Genomic DNA, 23,225 nt, shown 5'->3' with positions numbered 1-23,225 from the left:
GCAGGAGGACGTCCTGTGATATCAGCCTACCTCGTCTGTGGAGGAAGGGGGAGTACTGGAGGGACAGATTGAGCCTGGACCAATGAGACCTTGAATCTGGACAAGGAGGTCAGATGGGCTAGGGACTCGGTGAACAGGGTTCCTTCCCTTCCAGAGGGCGGCCGGCGCTTGCTTTGGAAGGATACACTCCAGGCAGCCACCAGAGGGCGCCAACGTGCAGCCCACGCAGGCAGCCGAGTCTGCTGCGGGTCCCTGGAGGGAGGTCCGTGTGGCTAAGCAAAGCCAAGCCCCGTTCCAGATACCCGGCAGCCCACCCTGTAGGTGCCAAGTCCGGACCTTGTCACCCTCTGTCCTTTCTTCTCCGAGGACTTAGAGCCAGCGACACCTCCTTCTCCACAGACGCCTCTCGCAGTGCAGTGGTCGCTCAGGGAGACCTTAGCCCACCTTCCCGTCTCCACAGGCAGTGATGTCTGCTAGGCAGGTCTGGGAAGAGGGTCACTTTCTCCAGGACGTCGAACTGACATGCTCCAATACATATACCTCCATTATTCATTCAGCCAGATTTACTGAGCACCTACTGTGTGCCAGACACTGTGGTGGGTGCACCTTGGGATCAACAGCGTTTGTCTGCAAAGGGCCAAATGGTAAATATTTTAGGCTTCCAGGTCATACGATCACTCAACTCTGCCTTTATAGCAGGAAGCAGCTTTTGCCAAGACAGACAAATGAGCGTGGCTATGTTCAAATAACATTTTCTGGACACTGAAATTTGAATTTCATATAATTTTAATGTGTCACAAAATACTATCCCTCTTTTGATTTTCAACAATTAAAAAACATAAAACCATTCTTTTATATATATAGCTCTGGAGCTATGTAAAAACAGGCAGTGGACTGGATTGGCTGCACGCACAGGCTGGTATGTCCCCCCTCCCGGCCCCAAGGGAGATCCCGCCCAGGAAGGGAGACCCCCCCCAGGAGGAGAGAAGACCATGGAGCATTGGCCTGGTGGTGAGTCCCTCACCCAGGAGAGGATGTGAGTGTTGTTGAAAATATGAGGGGCCCTGAGAGTATGGGGGTGGGTCAGGACTCAGCAATAAATGGGATGGCCAGAGGGAGCCTCAATGAGACAGGAAGTTGGATCAATGACTTTTTATATTACTTTTAAATCATTTTGATAGGACAGGTAAATTAGGAACCCATTCTACTTAAAACTCATTAGAAAAGACCCTGATGTTGGGAAAGATTGAAGGCAGGAGGAGAAGGGGACAACAGAGAATGAGATGGTTGGATGACATCACTGACTCAATGGACATGAGTTTGAGCAAGCTCCGGGAGATGGTGATGCACAGGGAAGCCTGGTGTGCTGCAGTCCGTGGGGCTGCAAAGAGTCGGACACGACTGAGCGACTGAACAACTACTTAAAATGTGGATAACACGATGGTCTTCTTAGTGCCCCATCCTGTTCCCCTCTCCTCTTCCAGTGACACTGAAGCTGTGAGCTATAGATCTCTCTGGATCACTTGCATTTTAAAAATTTTGTCCTCATATCATGTATTCATAGAAAATGTTCAGCATGGTTATGAGTGTAAGTGGCAGGATACTGTCCCCATCCTGCTGGGCTACCCCCACCCCCGCCCCACCCCCACCGTGATGCATTTTGAACAGAGTCACATCTTGTGCATGTAAAGCTGCTACCTTTCTCACCTTCGGGGACGTCCGCTGCAGGGATAAGTCATGTTTTGCCTCTCCCTCCCTTTCCTTGACTGTCCATGGATAGTGGGCAGTCAAGCTGTTCCTGCTCTGGGGCGCTTTGCACCTCGAGGCTCTGGCAGCCAGGCCCTCTCCCCTGAGTTTCCAGCTGGAGCAGCCACCATTCGCTAAACAGGAGGATGAGGGCAGCAGCAGAGGGTGGCCCTAAGTCAGGTCTGATTGCAGAGGTGGCCCCAGCAGGTCCCTTCCTGTGCCCAGGGGCCTCATTTCTGCCCCTTGCCCTAGACACTGGCTGGGCAGGCTGCATTACCACAGATCTGGGGCCTGGAACTCGGCCCGTCAGAGGTGTGAACGCCCCACAGCTAGCCCCTTGGTGCTGTGAAGGCTGTTGCCACGGTAATGCCTTCCTGATCCCCTGTGCAGCCACACAGACAGATGGGAATATCAGCCTCCTGCAAACAAAGGGGCCTGCTCTGTGGCCCAAGAGAGAGCCCAGTCCTTGAGGAAGGCTGCTGCTTTAGGCTCCTGGAGGCCTGGCCACGCACCTGGACACTTGGATCCTGCTTCCAGAAATGATCTTCAGGGAATTAGCTCTTCAGCCCTGCCTCCTGCTGAGGCCAGACCCTCCCCAGGCTGCTCCAGCATGCCCCATCCCCAATCTGTTGGTGTCTCCTGGGAATCATGCCTTGTGGTAGTGGGGGGCAGTGGTTCCCAGCAGATGGGCTATGTGGAATTGCAGCCAGCTCACCCACCAGCCAACACTGGCCAGGTTCACCCATCAGCCAGTGTTGGCCAGGCCAGAAATTCTGCAGCAGCTCCAACACAGTTTCTGCCCTCAGGGGGCTCATGGTCTGGTGGGAGACACAGACAGGTGAATCACCAGTCTTTACGGGTGGTTTATTTGTTTGAATAGGTAGTGTAGGCATGTGGTTAGAAACTGCAGACTGCCTGGAAGGCTCTGTGCAAATCTCCCTCTCGTCCCTGTCCCCTGCTCTCCTGCCCCTACCCGGAGAGCAGCGCTGTCAGCCTGGACCACTCCTCCGGAGATGGTCTATGCATTCAAAAGCAGATCTCCTCTAGAAACAAAGCAGAACTTAAGCTGCGTCCTGCACCGCCAGCAGCCTCTGTCTGCATTTTTCACTGACCAGCATTTCTGGGAGATAATTACATAGCAGCGTGTACAGATCCACCCAGTGCTTTTCAACAACAGCAAACCCATAATAATAGCAAGAACTTATACTTACTCTGTGCTGGACGCTCCTCTAAGCACTTTATTTATATTAACTGATTGACTCCCCGAATATTGGAGATGGACGCTCTGCTTATCTCCCTCCGCAGGCAGGAGACCAGGGATGCCTATTGCGTGGTATGGCCTGAGTGACTCTCAGGACCCCTCCTGATGGACACGGAGGACATTTCCGGGCAGTGAGCACTTTTATCTTTGGGCACTTGTATGTCAGAGGATGAATGCTTGGAAGTGAAAGGCTAGGTCAAAGGGCAGGTACATTTGGAATTTACATAGCTATTGTCCAATTACCCTCTGAAGAGGTCACACTCAGTCGTTACTAAGGTGGGACCTGCCCCTCCCGCTGCAGTAGTCAGAGCCTGCGCCCCTTTATCCGCCTTTTCTACCTTCGCAATCTGATAGAGGAGAACCATCTCCTCTCATGGTTTTCCTTCGAGTTGCTCTAATGACAGAGGCTGAATGTCTTTTCACACAAATCAGTACAATCTGGTGTACAATAGTTTCAGTCGTGTCCGACTCTTCGAGACCCATGGGCTGCAGCCTTCCAGGCTCCTCTGTCTGTGGGATTCTCCAGGCAAGGCCAGTGGAGGGGGCGTTGCCATGCCTTTCTCCAGGGGATCTTCCCCGGCCAGGGATCAAACCTGCGTCTGCTATGTCTCCTGCATTGGCGGGTTCTTTACCACTGATGCCATCGGGGAGCCCAGATTCTGGTAGAGTCAGAATTACACAGAGCGAGGTCCAGAGGGGCCGGGAGCCAAGAGGCTGGAGTGGTTTTTCAGTCAGTGGTGAGGGTAGAGGTGGTCCAGAAGCATTGCCAGGGTCGTGTGAGCTGGCCCCTGGGCTATGGGGCAGACACAGGGAGGGCATTCTTGGTAGAGGGGAGGATCCGAGCACAGGCTCTAAAGAATGGGAAGCCAAGCCCGAGGAGCCCCTCTTCTCATCAGTGTCACCTCTACCCACCGAGGCCCGAATCTCCAGCCAGGCTGTTCCCTCTGCTCCCACACACAGCTTGAGCTAAGCCTTGGTTCCCAGGGTCTCTGCCCAAGCATCTCCCAGGGTCCTTAGAGGGGAACCCCTGCCCAAGACCTTAGTAGGTAGCCTCCCTTGCTGCTCTCTGCCCCTGCCTTCTCTGCCCCTCCCACCCATCCCCGCCACCAGCGGAGTGAGCGTACATCCTCATTAACACGGTTCAGTGGCCAGCACTGGTAATTGATCTCCCACCAGCCCAGTATGGACAGCGGCTAATGGGGATGAATGGCGCAGGAGGTGCCTCTGAGGGATGCTCACCAGGAGGCCCTGGCAGGGCGGAGAGGTGGGCAGGAGATGGAGATGCACTGAGGAGGCCTTCGAGTCAGCTGGGCAGGCTACAGCTGCCTCTGCCCACTCCTCTGGGCTGCCATCCCACCCTCAACCTGACCCTGGGTCCGGATGAGCACACTGGTGAGCAGAGGGGCTCTGGAATTCAGCTGCCTGCTGGTGTGGAGGCAGAGGCCAGTCTCCGAGGAGGGACTGGAGTTCTGGGATGGCATCCCAGGAAGGATATGAATGCTGGGGCCCAAGTAAGGCAGGTCCCCAATTAGTCTTGTGTGGAGGAGGGACCAAGACACCCCAAAGCCAAATCGGCCAGCCACGGATTCCATTGCCCAGTCAGTCAACAAGTATTTATTAAGTGGTTACCATGTGCCAGGCGCTGGGTAGTTGCTAGGTGACCCAAATAGTCAAGATCTTTTTTATGGTCAGGGGGATGAACAGTGACTAGGGAAATACATACTTAATATGGTAATAAATGGTGATAAATGCTCAGATGAAAATAAACGGGGTTACATGATCGGAATGCCTGAATGGAGTGCTGCTTTAGGAAGAGCCTGGGGGAGGTAACATGTGAGTTGAAACCTGAGTAGTGACAAGGAAAGAGCATTCTGGGAAAGGGAATGTGCAGAGCAAAGGCCCTGAGGCCGACATGAGCTTTGGGTGTTGGAGAAAGAAGAAGGGACCAGTGTGGCTAGAGCATGGCCTGTGAGGAGGAGAGGAGCTGAGAAGTTGGTGGCAATAAGGTAAGGATGATCATGGTCAAGGCCAAAAGCCCAGTTGCCAGGCTTGTGGGGTTGTGGTGGATGGGTCCCTGTTCCAGATGGTGTTAGCCACATGCAAAGTCGGAGAGAAAGGTCTGACCTGGGTCAGCTGGGCCAGAGTCAGGCTTGCAAAGATCCCTGTCTCTCTCTGGTCATACGCCTACAGATTAGGGAGGGGCAGACTTTCAGGGGTGTCAGGCCGACCTCAACCTGACTGAGAGGAGACACAGAGGCCTTGCTGGTCATTCTGGGGGAAGGTATCCAGTCTCTGCTCTGTGTACGGAGCAATGACATCGTGTGTCACCTAGCTTCTGGTTGACCTGAGATGCATTTCAAGTACCCTCCTAGCAACTAACAAATATATCGGGGCTTCCCCAGTGGTCCAGTGGCTAAGACTCTTTGCTCCCAGTGCGGGGGAACTAGGTTTGATCCCTGGGCAGGGAATCCCACATGCTGCAGCTGAGAGTTTGCGCACCACAGCTAAAGGATCCCTCACGTTGCAACAAAGATCAAAGATCTTGAATGCCACAACTAAGACTCAGCACAGCCAAATAAATACATATTTTTAAAAAGAACCAAATATATTAATGAACAGAAACATTGAAGGGCAAAGCTTAATACAACTCCCAGAAGGAGGTTGGAGTGAGCCTGGCAGGCAAGCAGGAGCACTCTAGAATTCTTACAGAGTTTTAGACATAAAACCCATATATGTTTTTTATGGGCAGTTTAAGTAATTTTCTTGGATAATCTCAACCGTTCTTTTGATTTTTGCCATATGGGCAGACTTCACTGTAGAATGCCCAAGTTACTGTCACTGTGAGGCTGAGGCATGTCCTGATCCCACAGTGGGCAGATATTTGCAAACCAGGGGAGAGACTCTCATTTGAAAGAACCACTCAGCCTAGAAGCCATTCTCTGAAGGTGTGTTCACACTTGTATAACCTTGCCAAGATTGTTCCCCCAGTGCACAGTGTCATTCCCCTCAATGAGGCTGGTGAGTTTGTCACACCCTTGAAGGACCTACTCAAATGTTTCTTTATCCCCTGCCTCCCCTCTACTAGAGCTCAGTGCAGTATGCCTTTTGAATTACAGATTCCAGAAAATATGATATAGAAAAAGCATCTGATAAATTTAAACACTGATTTATCAGTTTTTTAAATCACAACTTCTTAGCAACTAGAGATAAGAGGGAATTTCTTTAATGTGTTAAAGAGCATCTACCAGTTATACTTAATGTTGAAACAATAGTAGCAGGAATCTGACAAGGATACCAAGTATTGACATTGTAGTGGAGAACTATCCAATGCAATAACACAAGAAAATCAATAAGTGTAAAGATTAAAAAAAGAAGGAACAAGGGCAGAGACCATCTCATTCATCTTGCTTCCAATTAAACAGATACTTAATACATGTTTGTCAAACTAAAGAAAACTCCGTATGTCCTCAAATAAATTTCTTGAAGGAGGTGGAGGCAAAACTGATCTGCTAATAGCAAGAGTCTGAGAAAATTCACTGATGCTCAAGAAGTTCCATCACTATGTGTGTGTCAGTCACTCAGCCATATCCGACTCTTTGCGACCCCATGGACTATAGCCTATCAGGCTGCTCTGTCCTTGGGATTCTCCAGGCAAGAATACTGGAGTGGGTTGCCATTCTCTTCTCCAGGGTCCATCATCATGGTCCTGCCAAAAAGAAAGTAGTATGGTATTTCCCTGAGATCAAAACCGAGTGAGCGAGCTCTTACTGTGCCAGGAAGAGAGATTTCAAAAATGATTCATGTTGACCTCAAAACAGGGGCAAGATACTTGAGTCAGTGGAATCTCAGTAGCAAGAGGAGTAAATGGCATCTGGATTCTGCATTTAAGGCAAACAGCTGGGAAGTAAAGTCAGACTGTATCTTCTAGCCTGTGAAAACTGGGGATTAGAGGCATAGGCCCCAGGAAACCTTTCTGCTGTTTCTTGAGACACATAGTCAGAATACTCCACTGTTTTCTGTGGGGCTCTAGAATGCTGATTTTAATTCCCATGTCCCATTCATTCCCTGCCAGGCTCAGTTCTTGATGTATCAATATGTTCAGGAAAGGTAGCTCTGGCTCAAGGCAAATTGGTTGTTGGGTACCTACTGTCTCTGCCTGGTCACCATCTCTTCCCCCATATTCTGGGAACAGCACCTGAGTTATCTTTTAGAGAGAAATCTCCCCCACCTTTAGTCCACGTTCTTTAAGGGGAATAGGAACAGGACCCAGGCTCCTTGGCTGTGGAGGGTTGGGCAAAGGACACCTGCTCCCGGGTGTTTTATAACAGAGAAGCTCCCTCTCTTTGGCATTCTGGGGTTACTAGTGACCACCTTCCTGTCAATGGTCCCAGAGTGAAGCTCACACAGAGGAGTAAAGTCAAGAGAGCCTGTGACCATACTTGAACCCTAGATCTGGTCGTGTCTAATGGCAGAGCTTTCCTGCTCTTCCCAATGACATGAGCAAATAACATCTCTTTTTTTCCCCAGTCTTTAAAACAGTTTTATTGTGGTAATATTGACATACAATTAAGTACATATTTAAAGTGTACAATGTGACCAATTTTAACAGGTATACACTCATGATATTATCACCATGACCAATAAATGAACACCCCAAATCATCATCCCTAAAGTTTTCTCGGGATTATTTGGGATTCTTTTCTTCTGTCCCTCTTCTCTTTACCCCTATTGATCTATTTTCCTCATAGATTTTACATATTCTAAAACTTCATATAAATAAAATCACTATGTACTTTTTTGGTATGGCTTCTTTCATCTAGAATTAATTGTTTTGAAATTTATCCATGTTGTTGCATGTATCAAAAATTTATTCACTGTATTGCTAAATAATATTTCATAGTATGGATATACTATAATTCACTGTTCATTCACCAGTTTCCAGTTTGTTATTTGAGGGCTACCTCAAATAAAGCTGCTATGAAAATTTGTATATAAGTCTTTTTTTATTGAAGTATAGTTGATTTATAATGTTTTACGTGTACAGCAAAGTGATTCAGTTATATATATGTACGTACATATGTATATTAATATCTTCTTTTTTAGATTCTTTGCCATATAGGTTGTTACAAAATATTGGGTATAGCTCCCCGTGCGGTCCTTGTTGCTTATCTACTTTATATATTATATGTATATCTGTTAAACCCAAATTCATCATCCACCCCTTCCTCCTTCTCCTCTTTGGTAGCTAAAGCTTGTTTTCTTGTCCCACTCACCACGCCCCGCCCCCGCCCGCTTTTTTTTTTTTTTATCTAAGCTGATTTAAGTTTCTGTCTACCTGCAACCAAAAAGGTTCTGATAGACCCAGTGGAAATGACAGTGTCTGAGCTAGAGAAGCTGAAGTTCTGAGTCATACATGCTCTCTCTCATACAGGGGCAAGGCTGGGAGGGCAGTGCAAACAGCTTCCAAATGGAGCCTGAGTCAGCACTCCCTGCCTCTTTCTTTATTCTGTGCTGACTTTTTCAAGGGGGCTGGCCCCTGAGATCCCAAGAGGAATGGAAAAACAATCCGATATCCCTTTTCTAAGTCATTTTTGTAAACTCAACTTCCTGAAGGTATAATTTACAAACAATAGAATGTACCCATTTTTAGTGTATATTTCAATGAGTTTTACAAATGTATTTCCCTGTGTAACCTCCACCACGATCAAGATAAAGAACACTGCCATCACCCACAAGGTGCCCCATGGTCCTTCCTGGCTAGTCTCTGCTCACACCCTCCCCCACCTCCACCCCAATCACTGCCTTGCAGCTTAGATTTTTTCTTATACAGTCAGTCCTCAGTATTTGCAGATCCCATGTTTAAGAACTCACCTATTTGCTAAAATTCATTTGTAACCTTGAAATCAACTCTCACAGTGCTTGTGTGGTCATTTGTGGACACATTAAGAGCAGTAAAAAATTTAATTCATCTGATTTACATCCCCAGCTGAGACTGAACAAGGCAAGGCTCTTCTTTTTGCTTCAGTTCCTATTGTAAACAAGTTTTCTCTTTGCAGTCTTTTTAGTGCTGCATTTTTTGCATTTAATTTTTTTTTTTTTTTGGTCGGTGGTGGTTTTGCTGTTTAAAATGAACCTGAAGTGTAGGGCTTCCCTGGTGGTTCAGGTGGTAAAGAAGCTACCTGCAATGTAGGAGACCTGGGTTCGACCCCTGGGTCAGGAAGATTCCCCTGGAGAAGAACTGGCAACCCACTCCAATATTCTTGCCTGGAGAATCCCACGGACAGAGGAGACTGGCAGGCTACAGTCCATGGGGTCACAAAGAGTCAGACACGACTAGGCTATTAACACACACAAAGTGTGGTGCCAAAGTGCTGTCTAACATTCCTCAGCACGAGAAGGCTGTGATGTGCCCAGCACAGAGAATACGCGAGTTAGAAAAGCTTTGCTCAGACAGGAGTTAGCGCCGCTGGCTGTGAGTTCAATGTTAATGACTCAACTATATATATATTGAAGTGTTTTTCTCTAAACAGAACCACACACACAACAAAGTTCTGTATTGATTGGCTGACACAGATGTGACCAAAGGCTTGCTAGAACCTAACCCTGTGTGTATTCCCCCAGGAGCGATGGTTGAGTCACAAATTCAGTGTCTACAGTGACTTTATAGGAGTATGATCCTCTGTGTATGAGATCACAGGGTAGCCGCCTGCCTTCAGAGTCTGGCTCTGCCTCTTATCATAATACTCCTGAGATGCATCAGTGTTGCCATGCCCATATGAGGCTGGTCCCTTTTACTGCTGAGTAGTATTCCATTCTGCAGACACTTTCACTAGTCAGTTGATGGAGCATCTGAATTATGTCCAGTTTTTGGCAACTATGAATAAATCTGCTATGAACTTTCATGTACAAGTGTTTGTGTGGACTTGTGTTTTTACTTGCATTCCAAGTATTTTCATAGCAGCACATAAACTTCATATTTGTCTAATCCTGACAATAATCCTGAGAAGCAGCCTCCTTTTATACATGAGGAGATGGAAGCTCAGATCTCAGTGGCCTGCCATGGGTCACACAGCTCACCTCTCCTGCCCTCATCCATGCTGCCTCATCCCTGGTGGAGCCTGGAGGGTCCTTAGTCAGGGTTGGCCCTGTGCTGGGGTGGGAAGGATCTGGGCTCCGTCACTGTCTTTCCACAGGTCTTGGGTTCCTTGGTACAGAACGTACAGTGTCAGTCCCCTCCAAGGAGCCCTCGATCTCCAAGTCTGTGCCCTTAACCCTGTGGGGATTCTGGACAACTGGGTGGGTCCCAAAATAGCCCTTGGGAGGCTAAGCCAGGCAGAAACCAGAAATTGAGTCTGGGTAGCCTGGCTTATGGGCTGTGGGACTTAGGTTGCCTGAGTTCACTCCTCTTGTTGGGGAGTAACAGCTCTCTTTTCCTCTTCGGGCTTCTCCTTCAACACAAGCAGCCCAGTGGGGCCTGTCCATCAGAGCCTTACCTTGGCCATAAGAGGGTCATCTGCCTGTCTCTGCCAGGGCTTTGAAACCCGAGCAAAGGGAGGCCTGACACAGGGACTGAGAGGTGGCCTGAGCGGGCTCCGCACTGCTGTGGCTTCAGGAAGCTTTCTGGCAACCTCCCAGGGCAACCCCGGAGCTTCCTGATGCTTGCAATCAGTTAGCCCTGCATACCACACTTGTTCTCCCCACCCTCCTCTGCTTTGTGGGCCCATGGCCTCATTGCGGGCTTGAATTCCCCTTGGCTTGAGGAAACCCAGGAGAGGGAGTATCTGGTATTTGGGAGCAACCAGAAGAGGGAGGGGTCCCAGGCTTGGGGAGAAAAGACACAAACTTGGGTCTTAACTTGTCACTCTCCCTCTGGGCCCACATTGTCCTTATCTCTGCAAAGGGCATCCCTACAATCGGTTCATTCTTGGTCATTGATATGGGCAGGTGCTGTCCATGGTGCTGGGGAGACAAGGTGAGGAGACAACTCAGAACCCTGCCCTAAGAGGGGACAGATGTCACATTTGGGAGAGGTGATGGACTAAGTCCCAGTGCCCTGGAGGTCACCTTGGGGCATTGTCCAGACCTCTGTGAATCTGTGGACCAGAAACTGACCTTGGCAAGGGGATTTGGAAGGAAAGGACAGGAGTCAGAGCAGCACCCGGGGTCTCAGGACTCAAGTACAGGCTCAGGGGGAGGCTATCAGAATGAAAAGTTCTGCTGAAGAGTCAGCATCACAGCGAGGGGCCTGCCGAGACTCTTGGGCTTGTACCTACCAGGGTCCAAGTTCTCATGATTGACAGCCACCAGGACTGCCTGTGGTGGAGAAGGATCCTTATGTGCTGCTCCCAAGAAGTGCAGGAAACACAGGGAAGGCAAAAGCCCCCAGTGTCCCTGGTTGTCAGGCAAGGACTCACAGGAGGCCCCACAAGTATCCAGGGAAACTGAGCCATCGGCACATAAGGCTTTGGTGTGTCTGGGCTCAGAAGGGAAGGCAGACTCTGGGGCAGGGCTTCCCATTTGAACCCGGGAGGGCTCCATGCATGTTTGGTAAATGCAGGTGGAACGAATGAAGCTCTGTGCACGTGTCTAGGTCAAGAGGGCACTGCAAAGCCAGTCCCATGTGGCCCTGCCATCAGGATTGAGCCCAGCAGTGGTGACAGATGTCCCCCAGACTAGAGACAGAACAAGACATCGTCACTGAGGCATGTGGCAAACGCCACAGGACTGCTCGGGACCAGTGCTCAGACTAGACAGGAGGTCAGGGCCTCTCCCAGGAGGTCTGGGTGGGAAGGCTGAGAGGGCGGTGAAAGGCTGTGGCAGCGAGGGAGCGCGTGCCCTGGGGGACCCTACTGTTTTATTCTGGGGCTAGTTCTGCCCTCTGGCCCTCGAAGGGAGCTGGGGGCTGGGGGAGTAAGCTGCTGGGGGAGGTGGGGGCAGGGCAGGGGAAGCAGGAGGGGCTGGGAGTAGGGGAAACCCCGGGTCAGGGGCGAGGGGAGGGGATGGGGGCTGCAGTCCCCCGCTGGTTGCAGAGGACACCCCAAGGTTACCTTGGCCTGTGGCTCCGTGGCTCGAGCTGCTGCCAGCGATGACAACAGCGAACCAGCAGCCTCTCCGAGTTTTATTATCATTCAAATGAGGACGTGGAGAGGTATTTCATTTGATTGGTAGAATAATAGGAGCCATTTATCTACCTTCTCTCAACCTTTCATATCTGTTTCACTATTTTATGGGATCGCATACATCATGGTAAAGGCAAAAATGTATTTTTTTTCCCTCTGACTTGGGGCTGAGTGAGGGGGGGCGGCCACAGTGGGGATGGGAAGGCAGCTCTCGAGTGGCTGGCAGGAGCTGAAGGAAATGAAATCGAAAAAGACTATTATTGGTGACAGACAGTTACATCTGAAAGGGAATAAGAAACTCCCCAGTGCGGGCGGTGTGGATGAGGAGTTTTAAATGGAAGATCTAACAGCCTTCAGCTCTGGGTCCAGTGAGAAGGGTGAGGATACAGGAAAGCCCAAGGGGTGGGGGTGGGTGGGGAGCCAGGAGCGAGTCTGGCCCAGGGGGGCATGTGGCCCAGCTGTTGGAATTCTTTGTCTCTCTTCAGATATGATAAATTACATGTGTCATACAAGGATCTATTCTCCTTTTGAAAAAAATTAGAACATCCCTGGTAAAATCCCCTGTGGCCACCAGTCCCAGCCCCGCCCCTTTCTCCCCTTCCCCAGAGGCAACTACGAAGGATTTTTCTCCTCTTGATTTTACAAATATACCAAGATGCCTTAAAAGAGGTAGCAGTCCTCTGTGGATTTTTTCCCCCTTTCTTAAGTGGTATCATACTGCATAAGCAGCTTCTTGTGTTTTGCACTCAATATGTTTTCAAGCTCCGTGTGAGTAGACCCACGTGGGTCTGGATCCTTCCTGGACTGGCAGGTGGTTCTCCTTTCCATGACTAGCCTGCCTTTGAGCCCTGCAGCGTCCCCTTGACGAACACTTGGGCGGTTTCCAGATTTTCACAATTATGAAACCACGCTGCCAGGCTCTTGGCACCTGGGCCAGCTTGCTGAGGCAGGTGAGCAGAGAACTCACTGGTGGGGGAGGCCCATGCAGATGGAGGAGACGCCGATGGATCGCTGCCCAAAGGGTCCCCACTGTGGGCCCCAGCCAACTGCCCCCAGCAGCCCCCACTGCTGGCAGTCACCTCCTCTATGAGTGAAAGTGCACAAAGGGTCATGTCCTGGGCTGGAGGTGGGTGGCAGAGAGGGGAGGAGCAAAGAGCTGGGTGGACAGGGCATCAGGGTGGAAGTGGGGAGGCTGACCCCAGAGCTCCAGGCGTGACCCCACAAGATGGGAGGGGAAATCCAAGAAGGCAAGCAAAGGGCCATCAGGCATGATCCTGGACAAGATGGTGGGGCCACAGGCAAGGGCTGGAGGGTGCGTAAGGGTGGGAATCAGAAAGTGCTGTTTGGCCACCAGGGCCAAACAAGACAGCTAAAGCAAAGCTGGAGTCTGTGGATGGTACCAACACAGGGTTGGGGGGGGCAGCACAGACATAGAGGGGGTCCTCCAGAGGCCCTGGCTCCCCTGCATGGACATGAGGGTCCAGGGGAGTGTAGGAGACTTAACTCGGGTCCCATGCATGGGACAGCATTTGGGGTCCCACACTCAGGGATGTGGGAGGGGCAGTTAGAGTAATGGGGGAGATGGTCCCATGAAGACTAGGCTCTTTATCCTGGGAGAAAGACACAGATTCCAGATTGCAAAGATCACAAGAAAGAGTTTCTTAAAAAAACAACAACCACAAAAAACACCTTTATTGACATTTAATTCACATATCATATACTTTACCCATTTAAAAGTAAACCATTCCATGGTTTTTAGTATATTCACAGATACATGCAACTATCATCACAATCAATTTTCATCATCTCCAAAAGCTGTTAGCTGTTGTTCAGTCACTCAGTCGTGTCTGACTCTGCAACCCCATGGACTGCAGCCTGCCAGCCTTCCCTGTCCTTCACCATCTCCCAGAGCTTGCTCAAACTCATGTCCACTGGGTCAGTGATGTCATCCAACCATCTTGTCCTCTGTCATCCCCTTCTCCTCCTGCCTTCAATCTTTCCCAGCATCAGGGTCTTTTTCAATGAGTTGGCTCTTCTCATCAGGTGACCAAAGTATTGGAGCTTCAGCTTCAGCATCCGTCCTTCCAATGAATATTCAGGACTGATTTCCTTTAGGATGGAGTTGTTTGATCACCTTGCAGTCCAAGGGACTCTCAAGAGTCTTCTCCAACACCACAGTTTAAAACCATCTTTTCTTTGGTGCTCAGCCTTCTTTATGGTCCAACTCTGACATCCATACATGGAAAAACCATAGCTTTGATTATCAGCAAAATAATGACTCTGCTTTTTAATATGCTGTCTAGGCATTAGCTATTAGCTTTTAGCTATTATCCCCCTGTCCCCCCAACCCTAGGCAACATCTAATCTACTATCCATCTCTATAGATCTTCCTATTCTGGACATTTCACATGAATGGAATCATACACTATGTGGCCTTTTGTGTCTGACTTAATTCACTTAGCATAATGGCTCATCTATGTGATAACATGTGTCAGAACTTCATTCTTTTTATGGCTGATTAATATTTAATCACATAGATAGAGCATATTTGGTTTATCCATTTATCAGTTGATGGACACTGGACATTCAGAGTAATGTTTGATTGCCCAGTCAAGTTGGTGTAAAATTAACTTTGACAGAGGCTTCCAGTGGCCAGCTCGCCATCTCTTAACTTTTAATTATGAGTCAGTGTGTTTCCTCTTGCAACTGACAATGACAGTAGGGCTTTAGCCCCTTGGAACTGAAACAACCCTGACTGAGGTCATCAGAACTTTCAAAAGGTTCAGAGTCCAGGAACCCGCCAGGGCCAGGGGATGTTCCCAGATGTGACCAAACCAACGGGCCCAGCATCTGGAGCCTACAGTCCTTCCACTGAAGTTGGAGGTCCTACAAAGAGCTCCCGAGACTTAAACCCACACCACTGCTTCTTCAATTCCCCTCTGTCCCAGGGGTCTCTCCCTCTGGTTCCTGCCACTCATGCCTCAGGGGCCCATGGCAAGCGCTGTCCCCTTATGTCCTGGCTCCTGTGTGAATAACCTTTTCCTTTGCATCCCTTGTGCACAACTTTGTACAGCGGGATTTGACAAAGGTATATATGCAGAGAAATCAAGAGCCGTGGGCTGGGCCCAGCTCGATGGGTTCCTCCAGCTCCCATAGCAGCCCCTGGGCCTTGATCACCAACTGCGGCTGGTACTCTCGCGTTCCTGGTCCACTTGCCTCTAGGCGGCAGGCAGGGCAGCTTTCCCGGCCCCTGCCAGGCGCTCCTCACCAAGTGTCTGGCTGCCTTGATGGGCCTGCCCCACAAGGAAGGCCCCACCTCTGCATTGCCCTCACCTTTGCAGAGTGGCACACCAGAGACGGCCTTGTCTCCCCCAGGGTTGTGGCTTCACCCCTGCCAGCCTGGGTGGGTGACACTGGGATGTTTTCCCCCATGTGGGCCGGTGATGCCAGCGATTCCCTTGTCACCGTGTCACACTCCCCACCACCCAGAGCAGCCAGACCCCGCCTGCAGGCTACAGGCTCTGCAGAGAGGGAGAGAGAAACAGGAGTTGAATCTTAGCTCTTGAGCTCCCAAAGGCCCAGGTACCATCATAAACAGTAAATTCAGAATACTGTCTCTGCCCAGTGCGTTTTTGGCCTTCGCCACAGATAGATGAGGTTAAAAATTCTGTCTGGCTGGGAAAGAAAGAGGGTGTATGTAATGAAATGGGTGAGCTCGGCTCTGCTGAGTGGGGAGAGGAGGGAATCCTTGAGTGGGGGCAGCTGCGGAGGATCAGCCTCTTAATGGAGTTGACTGCAGGGGTACCTGAGCCTTGTTTCCTGGCTAAGTGAGACCCCCAGGTCCCCTGTGCCCTGACAAGGTGTGCTGATTGTACACAGGAGGTGAGCGTTGGCCCACAGAGAGGGCCCTGAGACAGATCAGTGAGCTTCCCAGCCCGGGAGAAACCCGGGCAGCAGCCAAGTCCCCCAGGAGGGCTTGGAGGGGCTTCCTAGTCACGACAAGGAAAGGCCACTGCCAAAACCATCTTGGCCTTTACAAGCAGGGACCAGATGGGGACACAGACACCTCATTGGCAGCCAACACTGAAGGGAGATGACAGCCAAGAGCCAGATGTCCCCGCATATGTCTTGGGGGTGTCAGCAGGGCAGACACTAACCTATGACCCATCTGCCACCTCCCACCTAGGTTGAGAAACCACGCACATTTGCTGGAATCTAGGGACTGGGAGATGGGGGAGGGAGAACCCTGGAACAACTGAGTATAAACCCTAATTGCTTAACTGACCCAGACTCTTTTCTGCTGCTGGGCAAGAAATGGGGGTTTGAAACAAAGAAGAATATAGGTAATAGGAACATGAGGTTTTGGCTTTGGCACCCTTGGGTTAGTGGCCTGAATAGTCATACCAACAACAAACAGCTTAACTCAGGACTGGGGTCACGACAGGAGCCCATGATGAGTGAGGAGGAAGGAAGGAGGCAGGCAGGGAAGCTGGGTGAGCTGCTGGTCTGAGAGGAGAGGCCTGGAGTCGGCTGCTGGACAGAGGGAGGCACCCTTGTGTAGGCACTGGGAGGGGTGAGGGGAAGAGGGGCAGGGAAAGGTGGTGGATCAACTCCAGGGTCCTCGGCAAGTCTCTAAGCTCTCTGAGCCCCCAGGGTGTCTGTGTTTTAGTCACTCAGTCATGTCTCACTCTTTGTGACCCCATGGACTGTAGCCCACCAGGCTCATCTGTTCTTGGGATTCTCTAGGCAAGAATGCTGGAGTGGGTAGCCTTTCCCTTCTCCAGGGGATCTTCCCAACCCAGGGATCGAACCCATGTCTCTTACGTCTCCTGCATTGGCAGGCAGATTCTCTACCACCAGCATCACCTGGGAAGCCCCTGAGGACCCAAAATAAGGTGAGCTCTGTGGATCCGGCCTGACACACATCCTTCCCCTGCCTGACTGTCATCTCCCTGGTATAGTAAGGAATCTGCCTGCAATGCAGGAGACTTGAGCTGGACTCCTAGGTTGGGGAGATCCCTGGAGAAGGAAATGGCAGTCCACTCCAGTATTCTTGCCTGGGAAATCCATGGACAGAGGACCCTGGCAGGCTACAGTCCATGGGGTCTCAAAGAGTCAGACATGACTGAGCGACTAAAACACACAGACACACACAGACACACACATACACACACAGACACACACACACACACCTGTCCTTGTAGTTCAGGCAGGGCTGACCCTGGCCTCTAACTTTAGGTGTGGGTACGTATGTGATATGCCCCTGGTTGACAACACTATATTCTTATCAGCCATATTCTGGCTATATTCTGTTGGAGCTATTTGCTTTGTTGGAACTTTATTGGCAAAGAGAAACTGGCTCTCCCCAGGTGGTGAGCAGTGAGTTTGCAGCCTGCAGCTGCTGGGGCACCTCCATGAAGAGGTAGGTTTGTCTGAGAATGATTCCAACTCAGAGGAAAGCAGAGCTGAAAGATGAGAGAAATGGAGTCTGTCTCAGTCAGCTCAGCTGCTATAACAAAACACTATAGACTGTGGCTTGAACAACAGACATTTATTTCTCACAGCACTGGAGGCTGAGAATCCACCATCAAGGTGTTGACAAAGTAGAGACAGAGAGAGAGAGGGACAGCCAGCATTCTTGTGCTTCTTCTTAGAAGGATTCTAAGCCTATGGTATCATCTTTATGGCCTCACTTAACCTTGATTACTTCCATTAAGGCCCTATCTTTAAATACAGTGACGTTAGGGTTTGGGGTTTCAAGATGTAAATTATGGAGGACACAAACATCCAGTCCCTAACAAAGTTCTAAAAACATGGTTTGTACTACCCCTGGATCCAGCTATGCCTTCCCACTGACTTTTCGGCTACATAACAAGTCATTCCATTCTAGACCGGTGTAGCTTGGGTTTCTGTAAGTTGCAAAAGAGAGTTCTGCGACAACTGTCATACTTATTAGACATGTCTCTGCTCAGCACATGACATATGTGGAAGAAGCATTCATTTGGTCCTAGGGAAAAGGTGAAAATATTTAACGTGGTGAGGGGAAGCAGTCAGGAGAGAAAGAGTCGACGAGGAAAGGCATGGCATGGGAGGGAAGGAAGGATTCAGAATGGCAAAGGGACCAAAGAAGTGTTATTTGGGGGAAAATCGAGAAGAGGGAAAACAAACCAAGACTTATTGTTGGAAATGTTTGGTTCCCAGCAAACTGAGTTCTTGTTTGCTGTGTGGTATTAAAGGATAGAGACTTTGTGGATGTGAGCCCCTAGAGTGGGCTAGGGGCTGCGGGCAGGCTGGCGAGGCCACAAGGCTGGCAGGCATGCTGAGCTCGAGTGACAGCTTCCCATGGGCTGCTTCTCCCTCCCCATGTAAACATTCTCACCTTTTCTCCGGGGACCAAATTAACACTTCTTCCACATATGTCATGTGCTAAGCACAGACATGTCTAATAAGTATGACAGTTGTCACAGAACTCTGAAATCCAAACTATGTTGGTCTAGAATGGAATGGCTTATGTAGCTAGAAAGTCCATGGACTTTCCATCCAAGAGGGTCAGGGTGGGATGGCAGGGTGGTGGGTGCTGCAAACTGCCCTGTGCTTCACTGCAGATTGCCCTTGCTTCTGATACATCCTTAATATATATTTTTAATAATTTTATTTACTTATTTGAGAGTGTGCTGAGTCTTCATTGAGGTGTGTGGGCTAATTATGACACATGGGTTTAGCTGTCCTACTTAGCATGCGGGTCTTCCTGGACTAGGGACTGAACCTGGTGCAGGCGGATTCTTAACCACTGGACCACCAGCGAAGTCCCAAGACATCCTTTGAAAGAAGCAGATCAGATTGGTTCTCTTCCCTGCTTCACCTCCTCTCACCCCTCACTTCCCATCACATAGAATGAAGGGCAGACAGGCCCGTTCTCCATGACTTCCCGAGCCCACTGACCCTGCACACACCACACTGCAGCCCACTGGGCCCCTTCACTGTGTTCTCACGAGTCATCCCACCTCCAGCCCCTTCACCTGGAAAGCCTTCTCCACTGACTTTTGCCTTCAACTCCTTCTCCTCATCTGAGACTCAGTCCCATGTCTCCTCCTCAGAGAAGTCTTCCTGGATTGCCTCCCCAGCAGCCCTGAGGCTCCACACAGGGTTCTGTGCTATAGTTCTTACCAGCACTCACTGCCATCGCGTTACTGCCCCGTGTGTAGCGTCCGTGCCCGGGGGCTGGGGCCTCGCCTCAGCTGAGCTCACTGCTGCACCCTGTTCCAGGACAGAGCCCAGCACAAACAGACTCTCAGTAGAGGCTGTGCCTGGACAGCACCACCTTAGAGAGCTCTGTGCCAAGCACCAGGTAGAGTCTCCAGGTTACAAACCCAAATGTGTAAAGATGGTCTCAGGTTTTCAAAAACTGAACTTAATCTTAAAAAAATTATTTTTTCTTTTGTATTGCAGCATAGATGGTGACCAATGTTGTGTTAGTGTCCGGTGTGCAGTTATACATTGTATCACTGAATCAAGTGATTCAGTTATACATTTACATGTATGTATTCTTTATCAAATTCTCTTCCCATTTAAGCTATTACAGAATATTGAACAGAGTTCCCAAAGGTCCTTGTTGGTTATCTATTATTTATTTATTTATTTATTTTTGGTTGTGCTGAGTCTTTGTTGCTGCGTGTGGGCTGCTGCTAGCTGCAGGGCATGGGGTTTTCACTGGGGTGCCTTCTCTTATTGGAGAACATGGGCTCTGGGGCATGTGGGCTCAGAAGTCATGGGGCATGGGCTTAGCTGCCCCTTAGCACGTAACATCTTAGCTCCTGGATCAGGAATGGAACCTGTGTCCCCTGCACTGAAAGGCAGATTCTTAACCCCTGGACCACTAGGGAAGTTCCTCTATTTTAAGTATAGTAGTGTATACATGTAAAACTGAACTTAATCTTGTCTTAGTCTCCGCTATAGTAAACTCGGGATAAGCGTAGTCATTTCGGGTGTTCTTGGTCAATTCTGGGTCTCCTACGTCACTTGTCGGTCCCTCCTTTTCACTAGTGTGCTCAGTCAGTCGTGTCTGACTCTTTGTGACCCCATGGACTGTAGCCCACCAGGCTCCTCTGCCCTTGGGCTTTTCCCGGCAAGAATATTGGAGCAGGTGGCCATTTCCTGCTCCAGGAGGTTTTCCTGACCCAGGGATAAACCTGCATGCATTTTCTTCATTGCAGACAGATTCTTTATTGATGAGCCATGGGGAAGCCCCTTTTCAAACCTATGGTGGGTTTGAGTCAAACCTGTGGTGGAGGAGGGACCCACACAGGGTGGAGGCCTTGACTGGGGCTGAGCTCACCCCATCCAGGCTGTGTCCGCCTTTCCGAGTTCTCCACCTCCGTACTGGCTCTCACTGAGGTCCACAGTCCTGCCTGGCCCTGGGTCCACCCCCTGCCACAGGCCCCTTCCTGGCTACTGAGGTCCCCCCATCATGGTCGGGGCCACTCTGGTGACTGTCTCACACCAAGACAAGCATTCTGCCTCCAGGGGCACATGGGCACCCTCTGCCCGGCTCTAAGCCTGACTGTACCGACTTCTGCAAAAGGAGTGTCTTATGTCTTGCTGGCTGGGGGCCAAGTAGGTGGGACGGGGTCTCTGTGGGCCTTGATGCCCCCCAGGTCTCATCTCAGAAGTGAGGTTCAGTCCTACTGCCCTGGGATCCCCAAACGCCACACCAGGCCAGCTCTGCCTTCCCTGTTCCTCCATCTCACTCTGGGGCTCTCCCCAGCCTGGGTCTTTCTCTGTCTTGTTGTTTGTGGCATACATGTTAGTCTTGGGCCCTCCAGGACTCCCTGAGGTCCTCGGAGTATGGAAATGCCGAGAGGAAGGGAAGGCAAGGAAGAACGCCACCCTCTCTCCCCCACCCCCGTGGAGAACCATCACTCCTGCTGGTCAGGATGGACTCCTGGGGGAGCAATCTGAGGGGTCCTGGGTGCCAGCCCTGAGGGAGCCAGGCTCCTACTGTCAGGGATGTGTTGAGGGGTGAGAGGCCCAAGATTGGGCTTCGTCTTGCTTTAAGCAGCTGCAGGACCAAACCGGTTTCCGGGTTTCAACAAGATGGAGGCTGCAGTGCAGCTCTGCTCCAGGTCTAAGCTCCTGGGGTGAGGTGGCAAAGAGCACAACCCCGAGCACCCGCGCAGCTGCAGGCGGAGTCTCAGTGCCCACCCAGCCATCCCATTTCACTTCATTGACTCCTCATCAGATTTTCCATCTCAGCCTCCAGCCTCCACAGTGCATTGCTCAATTCCCCTCTCTCTTCTGCAATTTATTATTTAAGTCTGCAGAATGACTGGGGTGAAGCGGCACTTCCTGGGAGACGCTGCAGTGGAGAAAAGAGACCTGCCTTGCTGGGAGGGGACTGGCACCTGGCCTGGAACCAGGGTGTCTCAGGGAGACAGCTGAGCCCAGATGCGGGCCCAGGGACGTGAACTCAGTCCCAGGGCAGGCTCTCTGGTCAGACAGCACCCATCCAGGGTGGCCTTTGCAGGGGGAACATTCCACCTTTGCCCCATTCAGTCCACCCTCCGGGGCCTGCCAGTCAGACTCCAAGAGTGATAAGGACAAAGTAATGATTTGATTACAGGTGATTAAATAGTTAATCCCACTAGGGGACTGTAAGTAGAAAAAAATATGGGAGACCCCTGTAAATTACTCGAGAAAGCAGGTTTGCTTAACCCCCAAACCAAGCAGGCTTGCTTAGCAACAAAACCATGCAACAGAAGCAGGAGACATGCCCTCAGACAATAAAACAACGGTGGCAGGAGCCCCACATCCTGTCCAGTGAGCTCAGCAAGTTAATGACATGCTCTCTGCACACATCAAAAACAATAATTTGTGGACCTAGCTTGACTGTGTAGGGACTGCCATACCTGGAGGAGGAGCTCGTGATGGAAGCATGACATCCACTTGAGAAAGATATAGAAGGTCTTCTCCCCCTCCCCACTTTTCATTTGATTATGAAACTGTGGCCCAGTAAGTTCTTGGGGCATGGTATTTCTCGCCTGCCCACTTGTAAACCTCACAAGCATCCTATTTTAATAAATCACATCTTATCTATCCCTTTGCCTCTCGCTGAATTCTTTTCTGTGTTGAGACACAAAGAACTGTGGTACTGGAGCTCTTTGGAGCTCCCCTGAAATGACACCAAATGGTTTCAAGATGATTTGAGATGCAGAGGCCCAGCCGCCAGGCAGCTACCAGGCAGGCAGGCCTGTGTTGTGTGGTTCCCAGGGATGACGGATTTAGAGAAAATCAACTGGGCTTCCCTGGTGGCTCAGCTGGTAAAGAATCCGCCTGCAATGTGGGAGAACTGGGTTTGATCCCTGGGTTGGGAAGATCCCCTGGAGAAGGGAAAGGCTACCCACTCCAGTTTTCTGGCCTGGAGAATCCCATGGACTGTACAGTCAATGGGGTTGCAAAGAGTCGGACACGGCTGAGCGACTTTCACTTTCCTCAAGCTGCTTTTAGAAACCAGGAGATTTAATATACACACCTGGATTTAGCTTCTCCTGCAAAACTGGTCAGCTCTGAGCTGCTCTCCACAGTGTGGTTGCAGCAAGTTTTGGAAAGTGCCTGCGTGGGCCTTAGCCATAGTCCTGCCTCTGCTCTCCTGGGGTCTGTACCACCCCTGGGGACTCTGGCTTTGAGACCCCTGCTCAGTGTCAGCTCCCTCCCTCCCTCTCAGCTGTATTGTGTGTTTCTAGAGGACAAGAACTCTCTCTCCTCCCATTTTCCCTGGACATTACTCATTGCAATGCCCGGCCCAATGCCTGGCATATAGAGGGACTGAATAAATACATTTTCAATGAGCAGTTGAATAAATGAGTGAACAAATGGGGGTGACCCCTGCCCATTGTTAGGAGGTTGAATGCCATTTGAAAAGGTGAGTCTGAACTGCAGGCTAAGGAAGCAGAGGGACAGAGGTGGGGGCACCCAGAGGACTCTGGGGCACCTGGGGTGAGGTGGGGATGAGGCAAGGCAGTCTCTCAGGAGTGGCTGGAAGGCCATGCTGAAGAGCTGAGATTTATTGTCCAATCACCTGAGCTTAAAAAACTACCATCCAG

The sequence above is a fragment of the Capra hircus genome, chromosome 7 (genome assembly GCF_001704415.2).
Source record: "Capra hircus breed San Clemente chromosome 7, ASM170441v1, whole genome shotgun sequence".
Lineage (NCBI taxonomy): Eukaryota > Metazoa > Chordata > Mammalia > Artiodactyla > Bovidae > Capra > Capra hircus.
This window is presented reverse-complemented; position numbering follows the sequence as displayed.